The sequence below is a fragment of the Phascolarctos cinereus genome, unplaced genomic scaffold (genome assembly GCF_003287225.1).
Source record: "Phascolarctos cinereus isolate Bilbo 61053 unplaced genomic scaffold, phaCin_HiC Scaffold_5;HRSCAF=322, whole genome shotgun sequence".
Lineage (NCBI taxonomy): Eukaryota > Metazoa > Chordata > Mammalia > Diprotodontia > Phascolarctidae > Phascolarctos > Phascolarctos cinereus.
Genome location: NW_027555958.1, coordinates 305,085,541 through 305,097,309, shown reverse-complemented (window position 1 = coordinate 305,097,309; position 11,769 = coordinate 305,085,541). Strand labels below are relative to the sequence as shown.

At 40.9% G+C, this 11,769-nt stretch overlaps 1 pseudogene; it reads left to right on the top strand.

Annotated features, from left to right (window-relative positions):
- Positions 1-281: 281 nt before the first annotated feature.
- On the top strand, positions 282-1,024 carry LOC110198422 (tubulin beta-2A chain pseudogene; annotated as a pseudogene).
- The last annotated feature ends 10,745 nt before the right edge of the window (positions 1,025-11,769 follow it).

Below are 11,769 nucleotides of genomic sequence, written 5' to 3'. Positions count from 1 at the left end.
ATTATTATTATTATTATTATTATTATTATCGTTATCATTATTATCATTATCATTAAAACTAACTGAGCTTGGATCTGTAAACATGGCAGTTAAGAGGCACCATCTGTTAAGAGATGAATTTGCATGTGGAGCCAGGAGATAACAGGTTCTAGTCTTTTCCCTTGTTCTCAGTTTCCTTGTCTGTAAAATAGAAGCATTGTCTCAGCTACAGCCTTGGGAACAGGAATTCTCAGGCCAGGGGAGGTAAAGGACAATCGCTTTCACAAGCAGATGCCATTGTACACATCCAGTCTGGTCAATGTGGCCTTTAGGTGTGAGCCAAGTTTTGAGAAGTCACTTATGATGGACATGGTATCAAGTTACCATGGAGACAATGATGTGTGGCTAGAGAGGATCAATGTGTACTACAATAAAGCTACTGGTAACAAATATGTCCCTCAGGTAATCCTAGTGGATTTGGAGCCTGGTACAATGGATTCAGTCATTGCTGGACCATTTGGCTAGACTTTTAAGCCAGATAACTTTATTTTTGGCCAGCGTGGTACACAAAATGACTGGGCAGAGGCCATCACAGAGGGAGTTGAATTAGTAGACACTGTGTCTACTGGATATGGGGATGAAGGAATAAGAAAGATGTGTGTTTGTAAGATTCATGGCCACCCATTCACTGGGAGGCAGCACTGAACCTGGAAGGGGAACCCTGCTTATCACCAAGATCGGGGAAGAAAGGCCAGACTGAATCATGAGTAACTTCAGTATGATACCTTTTCCCAAGGTATCAGACAGTGTAGTTCAGCCCTATAATACAAACCTGTCAATCTACCCATTGGTGGATAATGCAGAAGAAAGCTATTCCATTGACAGTAAAATTCTGTATGACATTTGCTTTCAAACCCTTAAACTGACCACACCCAATTATGGAGACTCCAACCATTTGCCTTCTGCTACCAGGCATGGAATCGCCAGTCCAACCTCCAGTTCCCACCAGCTGAATGATGAGTTCTACAAACTGGCAAAAACATAGTATCATTCCCCTATCAGCACTTCATTCTAGGTTTGGTTCTAAAAACCAGATGGCTACTTATAACTCCCAGTACAGTTACTACCAATGATTGCCATCTTCTGGGGCCACATGCCCACAAAGGAGGTGGATAAAGCAGATGTTTGTGTATGTGCAAGACAAGAAAGCAACTACTTTGAGAGTGGATTCCCAACAATGTTAAGAGTACCAGGTGTGACATTATGTCATGCAACCACAAGATGTCTTCCACATTCATTGGCACCTGGACAGCTAGTCAGAAGCTGTTCAGGTGCATCCTGGATCAATTTATAGCTATGTTCTTCCATCAGGCTTTCTTGCACTGGGTCATGGATGAAGACATGAATGAGGTGGAATTCACAGATGCAGACAACAACATGAATATCTGAATATCAGCGGTGCCAGGATGCCGCTGGGGGTGAACCTGGGGAATTTTAGGAGAAGGAAGGAGAGGATGAGCCTTAGGGATACATCTGCATACATCATTCATTTTAAATGGACTCTCTGCTATTCTTCTCATTCATGGTTTTTCTATTCAGATACCATGGCACTCATTGTTGGAAGTTAACACTATTGATACAATGATGTGCAACACCTCTGTAAATTATTATAATATTTATATTAAATTTGCTGTTGTTGTTCAGTCATTTTAGTTGTATTTGACTCCCTATGACCCCATTTGGGATTTTCTTGGCAAAAATACCGGAATGGTTTGCCATTTCCTTCTCCAGCTCCTTTTACAGATGAGGAAACTGAGGCAAAAGGGTTAAGTGACTTGCCCAGGGTCACACAGCTAGTAAGTGTCTGAGGCCAGATTTGAACTCAGGTCTTCCTGACCCTTGGCCCAGTGTTCTATCCACTGTGCATGTATCTAAAAATAATAATTAAGAAATAGATAAAATAAGAGCATTGACCTAGTCAGGGGTGGGGAATCTGCCTCTGATTGGTCCTAGAAGATTTCTAAGATCTCTTCCTTTTCAAATATTCTATGAAAAATTAGAATTAGGGGGCGGAGCCAAGATGGCAGAGTGAAAGCTGTGACTTGCTTGAGCTTTTCCCCAAACCCCTCCAAATACCTGTAAAAAAAAATGGCTCTAAACAAATTCTGAAGCAGCAGAACCCACAAAAAGACAGAGTGAAGCAAATTTCCAGCCCAAGACAACCTGGATAGTTGATCACAAAAGTATATCGCACCACACAGGTAGAGGAGTGCAGTTCGGCATGGGTGTGCAGGCCACAGTGAGCTGGAGCAGGCCTCAGAGGACTGAATTGTGGGCAGCTGTGGTGGTTTCCAGACTTCTCAACCCATGAACACCAAAGACAACTTAGAAGATCAGTGGGAAAAGTCTGTTACTGAGGTAAGAGAGAGAGAAGCTAAATCCCAGCCACAAGTCCCGAGCATGGCCCCGGGGTGGTGGCTGCCTCCTGAGCTTCTGGCCCACAAACTGAGGGGGAATCAGGTGGCTGATCAGATGGGGATTGCAGGGATCTCTTTGCCAGTGCTGAGGCAGGAATCTCTCGCTTTGCCCGTGCTTAGATCTGGGTCACAGTTCTGGATGGCAGTCCTGGGGCAAGGAGGAGCACTGGAGTGGTAGAGTTTGTCGTAGTGGTACAGAGAAAATCCTCCTCACAGTTCCAAGACAGAAAAGAATGCTTGTGGTCACTCATAGACCAGAGCACAGGCCAGGAAAGGAGTAAACACCTTGCCCCTTATCATACCACCTTGGAAGAACTGAAAATTTCCAGGTCCCTAGAAGTATCTCTGAAAACAGCTGTACAAACCCCTGAAGCTTGGGACAGTACATTCTCCAAATTGGAAGCAGACTCTTACCTTAACAAAGAGTTTAAAACTCAAGTAATTGGCTGGGATCATGAGCAAACCTCGCAAAAAGAGTCACTATATTATCTTACCTTGGTGACGAACAAGATCAAAACATACAACCAGAAGAAGACAACAAAATCAAAGCTCCTACATCCAAAGCCTCCAAGAAAAATAAGAATCAGTCGCAGGCCTTGGAAGAGCTCAAAACGGATCTTGAGAAGCAAGTAAGGGAAGTAGAGGAAAAACTGGGAAGGGAAACGAGAGTTATGGCAAGAAAATCATGAAAAACAAGTCAACAGCTTGCTAAAGGAGACCCAAAAAAATACTGAAGAAAACAACACCTTAAAAAATAGCCTAACCCAAATGGCAAAAGAGGTCCAAAAAGCTGATGAGGAGAAGAATGCCCTAAAAAGCAAAATTGGCCAAATGGAAAAGGAAGTCCAAAAGCTTACTGAAGAAAATACTTCCCAAAAAATTAGAATAGAGCAATTGGAAGCTAGTGACTTTATGAGAAATCATGACACAGTAGAACAAATCCAAAAGAATGAAAAATTAGAAAACAATGGAAATACCTCATTGGAAAAACAACTGACCTGGAAAACAGATCCAGGAGAGAGAATTTTAAAATTATTGGACTATCTGCAAGTCATGATCAAAAAAAAGAGCCTAGACATCATCTTTCAAGAAACTATCAAGGAAAACTGCCCTGATATTTTAGAACCAGAGGGCAAAATAGAAATTGAAAGAATCCACCGATCTCCTCCTGAAAGAGATCCCCAAAGGAAAACTCCTAAGAATATTGTAGCCAAATTCCAGAGTTCCCAGGTCAAGGAGAAAATATTACAAGCTGCCAGAAAGAAACAATTCGAGTATTGTGGAAACACAATCAGGACAACACAAGATTTAGCAGCTTCTGCATTAAGGGACAGCAGGCCATGGAATATAATATTCTGGAGGGCAAGGGAGATAGGATTACAATCAAGAATCACCTACCCAGCAAAAATGAGTATGATCCTTCAGGGGAAAAAATGGTCATTCAGTGAAATAGAGGACTTTCAAGCATTCTTGATGAAAAGACCAGAGCTGAATAGAAAATTTGACTTTCAAATACAAGACTCAAGTGGAACATGAAGAGGTAAACAGGAAAGAGAAATCGTAAGAGACTTATTAAGGTTGAACTGTTTACATTCCTGCATGGAAAGATGATATTTATAACTCATGAGACCTTTGTCAGTATTAGGGTAGTGGGAAGGAAAAAAAATATATGTATGTAGATAGATAGATAGATAGATAGATAGATAGATAGATAGATAGATAGATACATAGATACATAGATAGATAGATAGATAGATAGATAGATAGATAGATAGATAGATAGATAGATAGATAGATAGATAGATGGAGGGCACAGGGTGAGTTGAAGATGAAGGGGAAATATCTGGAGAATAAAATTAAGGGATGAGAGAGGATTATACTAGGAGAAGAAGAAAGGGAGAGGTAGAACAGGGTAAATTATCTCACAAAAAAAACAGAAAACAAAAGGCTGTTAAAGTAGAGGGGAAACAAGGGAAGGTGAGAGAGAATGAGTGAATCTTATTCTCATAGGATTTGGCTTAAGGAGGGAATAACATACACACTCAATTGGGTATGGAAATCTGTCTTACCCTACAGGAAGATAGGGGGGAAAGGGAACAAGAGAGCAGGGGGATGATAGAGAGGAGGGCAGATTGGGAAAGAGGGTAATCAGAAGCAAATACTTCTGAGGAGGGACAGGGCCAAAAGAAAGAATAGAATAAATGGGAGGCAGAATAGGATTAAGGGAAATAGAGTTAGTTTTTCACAACATGTCTACTATGGAAGTGTTTTGCATAACTGCACTTGTACAACCTATATAGAGTTGCTTGCCTTTTCAATGAGGATGGGTGGGGAGGGAGGAAGGGAGAAAATTTGGAACCCAAAGTTTTAAAAACACATGTTTAAAAAAAATGTTTTCACATGCAACTGGGAAATAAGAAATTCAGGAAATGGGGTACAGAAATCTATCCTGCCCTTCAAGAAAATAGAAAGGGAAGGGGATAAGAGAAGGGGGGGAGAGATAGAAGAGAGGGCAGACTAGGGGAAGGGGTATTCAGAATGCATGCCATCTTGGGGTGGAGGCCGGGGCGAGATCAGGTGAAAATTTGGAACTCAAAATCTTGTGGAAGTAAATGTTGAAAAATAAAAATGAATAAATTTATATTAAAAAAAGAAAAATTAAAGTAAGCATTCTACAACAGACATCTGGTTAATGTTTGTTGAACGAATGAATAAAAAAGCACTTATTAAAAGCTTACCACAGTAAGCTTTTTTTTTTACCAAGCACCATGCTAAACAGAATATAAACTAAAATCAAATTTCTTTAAGGTATGAATAGCTTAATTTACTAAGTCAATCACAGCAAGTTTCCCAAATCAATCAAGAAAGTCATGCCCACAAAATTAAAGGTGCATTCACAACTCAATCAGATGTTTTTGGTTTATAATCAAACATGGAATATTGTCTCTCTCATTCTAATATTGAATATTAACCCATTGCTGAACATTCATTAAAACAAGAACAAGAGACTGTCCAAATTTTGAGTTACTGACCTCTGATCCCATTACCTCACATAGCTCTGTGTGTGTGTGTGTGTGTGTGTGTGTGTGTGTGTGTGTGTGCAAGTGCCAGTCAGGGCAAGTTTTTCCAGCTTTTGGCAAGTGACTGTATTAGAAGAGAGCAATTTGGTGAAGATCCAAGCAGTGGGAGATCCCGAGCTGTGATTTTTTTTTTCAATGACTGGTTTCTCCTTCTTGGGACAGTATCAAGGATGAAGTAAGCATTTATTAAGCTCCTAACTTTAGTTCCTCTATATTCCCTTCTTCCCCAAGTGAGAATTTGCCTGTAAGTACAAAGCAGGGGAAAACCAGCTTTAAAACTCATGTGCATGTTGAACACTCAGTGTTTCCGAAACACATCAGCAGCTCCAAGCCTGTGCCTTGGACGGTGCCTGTTTCTGACAGCACTTTGGAACCTGAGATTGTCCCATGCGTCTTTGCTCACTTACAGAAGGGAAATGGTGTCAGGCAGGGAGACTGTTCCATCCCTTCTCACTCTTTATAACTGAGGGATTCCATAGTGGGAGGCTTTCTTTCCCTTCCATGGACTGGAAATTAGCTCCAAGCTGCCTAGCTGAGCCAGAGGTCATTTGCAAACCAAGAGGTAGTTGGAGAACAAGACTCTATTGGCTGTGGTTATTCTCAGTCTCTCAACCCAAAAAAGACCCTTTGTTATAGATAACGACAGCATAGGGGAAGCAGTGTGAGAGAAGGGGTTCCCTTTTTTATGTGGATTAAGCTGGCTCACCCACCATCCTTCAGTTAGACTGGCCAATTCCTTGCCTCTGTTTCCAGAGCACCAGTTTTCTGTTAATATTCTTTTAACAAGATCACCTACCAAAAGCAGCTCTAAAATTCTATGATCTTCTGATTAAGAAAGAAGGAAGGAAAGAAGGGGGGAGGGAAGGCAGGAAAGAAAAAGGAAAGGAGGAAGGAAAGAAGGAAGGAAGGCAGGAGGGAGGGAGGGAGGAAAAAGGAAAGGAGGAAGGAAAGAAGAGAGGAAGAAAGGAGGGAAGAAAGGAGAGAGAAAAGGAGGAAGATAGGAGGGAGGGAGGCAGGAAGGAACGAGAGAAGGAAGGAAAAAGAAAGAGAAAGAAGAAAATAAAGAAGGAAAGCCAAAATTCTTTTCTTCCATCTAGGTAAATTATGTGCCCTGTCAAACTGATGTGTTGTCATCATTCTCTTTCCTTTGAGTACCCTTCAGGAAACTCTGAATTAAAAAGGACGTTAATGGATTCTGACTTTCTGTTCCTGAAAAGTCCTCCACAATATCTCTCATTGACACATTTTGTCCCTCCCCCCTTCCCTCCTTTTCTCTTTCCCTTTTGCATTCTATTCTTTTCTTTCCTTCCTTCCCTACATCCTTCTCTCTTTTCTTTGACCTTTTTCTCTTTGTTCTTTCCTTTTTTCCTTCTTTTTCTTCTTTCCTTTTCTCTTTCTCTCCTTCATTACTTTCTTCCTTCATTCATTCCCCTCTTTCCATGTCTTTTTGCCCAGAAAGAGTCATTTACTCATTGAACAATTATCCTAAAGTGCAAACATAATATCAATATATGAGGAAGAGGCAGAGATTTAGTTGGACCTCACCCTGCCAACATGATATAATCACAGGATGCAATTATGTACAGATGATTATGTGTTAATATGTTAAAAAATGGTTAGGGATGTTTCACCTTCCTGTACTACTCTAGCAAAACATCTCTCTGATTTCATCCTTAGAGAGCAACTTTATTGCGTAATGATTGGCCAAGCCCCCAGGCAACCCTTGAGAGGTATAATCCAGTCAATTTGACTCCATTGTGGACATTATGTAGTTCAGTCAAGAGCTGGAGACAGTGCAGTTTGGGAGCCAGTAGTGGAAGAAAAAGCCTTCTGAAAGGGAATCAATCTTGTAGGGGAGGAGGGTTTTTCTCTCTCCTCTACCCCCACCCTCCACTATTAGCCATGGCAGCTAGCTCTCAGGCAGCTAGCCTAAAATAACATGTTTGCTGAGTTATTTTTCAGTCATGTCCAACTCTCCATGACCCCATGTGGAGGTTTTTTGGCAAGGATGCTGGAGTGATTTGCCATTTCCTTCTCCAGCTCATTTTACAGATGAGGAAACTGAGGCAAACAGTTAAATGACTTGCCCAGAATCACACAGCCAGTAAGTGTCTGAGGCCAGATTTGAAATAGGAGTCTTCCTGACTCCAGGCCCAGCACTCTGTCCACTGCACCACCTAGCTGCCTCATAAAATGAGGTACCCCATCCAGCAATTAGAGAATCAATTTGAAGCATAGTGAAGAAGCAGAGACACACTCTTCAGACAGACATGGATACAAAGAGTCAGTCAACTCCAGAGAGGATGTAGCTTCAAGGAGAGGGACAACTGGCATTGAAGGAGAGAGATGATTACAGACCCACCAGAGAACCAGCCCTTTCAACTGAGGGTTGAGCTGTAGAGAGAACTGCAAGAAGAAAGGAAGAACTTTGAGCTACGTCAATGCTAAAGGAGAGAATAACCTTAGCTAGATGTGCCTGAGGACCATTGTACTCTAAGTTTTTGTTCACTCTTCTCATGGATGTGCAATGCTTTTTGTGGGAGAGTACATCCCAGGTTTATTAGTTGCGGTGGTGGGAGGAAAGAGGAGGAGAATATTTTGTAGATACTTTTTTTTCACTATGCCAGCTTAGTAAATGCGTTTGCTAAGAACTAATTGTGTGTACTGGCTGACTGTTAAAGAGAAGTACACTGGTGCACCAGTACTGTGTAGCTCATGAGCTATGATATAAGAGTATAGACACACAGAAGTACCCTAGAATCTAAAATTAGCAGATATCCACTGGGGACCCAACCCAACAGTGTAAGTGAAAGTTAGAAGAGTAGCCCAGAGGAGATGCTACAAATAAATTAAAGGTGACTATTCATAACACAACCCCTCCTGGATCACTGCCTTGTCCGTATAGTCAAAGCTATGGTTTTTCTAGTAGTAATAAATGGCTGTGAGAGTTGGACTATAAGGAAAGCTAAGTGCCACAGAATTTGCACTTTTGAATTGTGGGGCTGAAGATGACTTTTGAGAGCCTCTTGGACATCAAGGAGTTCAAATAAGTCAATAATTAAGGAAATTAATTCAGACTACTCAATGGAGGAATAAATACTGAAGCTAAAGCTTAAACACTTCAGCCAAATAATGAGGAGACAGGACTCATTGGAAAAGACCCTGGTGTTGGGAAGGACTGAAGGCAAAAGGAGAAGAGAACAGCTGAGGATGAGATGGATAGATAGTGTCACGGAAGCAATGAAAATGAACTTGGACAGACTTCAGAAGATAGCAAAGGATAGAAGGGAGTGGTGTGCTATCTTCTGCAGAGTCACAAAGAGTTGGACACAACTGAGTGAATGAACGACAAGGACAAATTCATAATACAAAAGCATTCTACACATTATAAACCATGGGTTTCCTTAAAAAATAAAAATAAAAAAACTGTGCTCAGGCATTGGAAATGATTCCATTTACCAAGATTTTATTTACACCCAACTTCTCAGGCAAGTTATCAATGCATACAATAAAATTTCTTTACTGTGGTTCTATTTTCCAGAGGCATTTTGTGGCTTAGCTCATCCTCCTCTCCTAAAATGGTCCTCTCTTCTCTGAACACATGCATTGTCTCTCTTTGGATCCATCCATATTTCCCAAGCAAAATATCACCCTTTCCAAAATTGCCAGAAATTGGAATTGAAGTGATCTCAGAAGTAACATAGTCCAACTCATATTTGAGCAGGAATCTGTCCCCTCTATAACAAGTAGTCATTAAGGCTTCCCTTGAAGACTCCCAGCAATGGAGCACTCACAACATCTTGTGAAAAAATAAGAATTAATATTACCTCTGATTTTACAGTGTAATTGATTTTATGCTGTATTGATTTTTATAATTGGATTAGTACCTGCCTGAATTTACCTTGCTCACTTTCAGTTTTCCCTCCAAGTTAGTTTAAAGGTATAGTTGAAAGGGAATGTTGTTCTCACTCAGGCTATTAGCCTCTAAGACACCTGCTTGTTGTCTGTAAGCCCCAGCCAGCTTAACCTGGTGCCATTCCCCAAAAGACAGGTCATCTGTCCTTGCCTGTCTTCATGCAATTAGGGGAGGTTTGACCTTCCCCAAAGAGACAAATAACCTAGTGGTCCCAATTTCCTAGATAAGATTACAAAAGGCTGATGAGTCCCATAGAACAATTAACATTTCTTAATTGTCAGAGAGGGGTATAATTAGCCACACCTGAATGCCAATCCATCTTTCCTGGTAAAGCCAACTGTAAGGTCCACAACGACCCAGACCCTCCTCCATTCCTGCATCAATAAGAGGCCATTCCCTTCTCATTGGGGTCACTGGCCTTACTAAGATGGCCAGTCTGACCCACTTTGTTAATGGGTCACTGTTAATAAACGGATTTTGCTTGGAGTATGTTCTTCAGTTTACCTTTATTGAATTTACTCACCACAATCTCAAAGCAGTCTGTACTACCCAGGGATGGTTATAATTGTTAGTAAGTTTTTCCTTGCAGTAAGTCAAAATTGCTCCACTAGAAATTCCAGCCATTGCTTCTAGTTCCACCCTCTGGGGCCACATAGAGTAACATGAATCCATCTTCCAAGTTTGGGTTGAAATCTTGCCATGCCATTTTGCCACCCATATGCCCTTAGACAAATCCCTTCTCCTCTCTTTTTCTTCTATAAAATGAAGGGTTTAAACTAGTTGATCTCAAAGAATTGTATAATTCTACACTAGATCCAAGGGAAATAGAGAGACTTAAGGCATTGTTTGTGACCTCAAGAAGTTTACAGTTGTATAGGAGAATCACAGAATTTGGGGCTTGAATGGACCTCAGAAGCAGTATAAACCAACCCATAGATAAATGAGAATCTCTCCTTCGGCGCATATAGAATAAGTGATCCATCAGCCTTTGGTTGAAGATTTCCAATGATGGGGACCTCACTACCTCCCCAGGCGGTCCATACCTATTTTTAAAAATTCTAATCATTAGGGAGTTTTTCTGACATCAAGCCTAAATTTATCTCTTTGTAACTTCTACCCATGGCACCTCCATCTTTCTTCTGGGGCAAAACAAAATGAGTCTAATCTCTCTTTCACATAACAGCTCCTCAAATACTTGAAGACAGGAATTAGGTCTCCTTTAGGGTTGTTTTCCCTGGACTAAATATCCTCAATTCTTTCAACCATTAGTATGCTTCATTAGAATGGCTGTCTTCTCATCACAATAATTTGTCAATGTCCTTCTGAAAATGTGTGCCCAAGAATAAACGCAAAGGTGATCTGATCTGGGCAGAGTACAGGGCATTCTATTTCTCTGTTAATGTGGAATGTGGACTGGGAGATTAAGTTCTTCCTCCCACCTAGCTGATGCAATCATTGAAATCAAGGGATAGATAACCCTTTGCTTTTGAAGTATTTATATGTTAGGGTAGCACATGACATGTTCAACAACTATTATCCCTTTGGGAAATATGAAAAAGGCTTTCCTTCATGGAAAGTGACGCCTCGTCATCCCTGGACCAGGAGTCAGGAAGATCTGAATACAAATCCAGTCTCAGACACTTACTAGCTGTATGACCTTGGCCAAGTCAATTAACCATAGGTTGCTCCAGTTTTCTCATCTGCAAAGTTGAGATAATAATAGCAACTACCTCCCCAAATTATTGTGGTGATCAAATCATGAGATATTTATGTACTTTGCAATATTTAATGCACTATATAAATGTTAGCTGTATATTACCGTCATTATCATCATTATTATTAATAAATGTAAAGGAGTTTTATTTGATTGAATTGGAAGAGGTTTGGCGATTGGCTGGAAAGGATTGATCATACCCCTTAGGGGTCTTATAAATAACCTCATCAACTCTGGAGCCAGGCTAAAGAGACCTCTGTATCTATATCAGAGGACAGTAAGGTGAGGGAGAGTATTTCTTTCTTCTCCTCATCCTAATTGACCATCGAATTTTGTGGTTGAGCTACTCACATAATAGGAGACACTAGGTTACAGAGACATAGACTCTCTCCAGAGAGACACAAGCACAGAAAGAAAGCAAGGAAGCAGTTTCCAGGAGCATAATCCAGCAAAGAAGAGAGTCAACTATGCATTCAAGGGACAGCTAGTGCCGGTAATTGAGAGTCAACTTTGAAGAAGAGTAGATCCAGGGATCCCAACTGAGCAAACTGTTCAGCAAAGACACTGGCCTCTGTCCCTGGCAGGCAGGGAGCTGCATTGAGA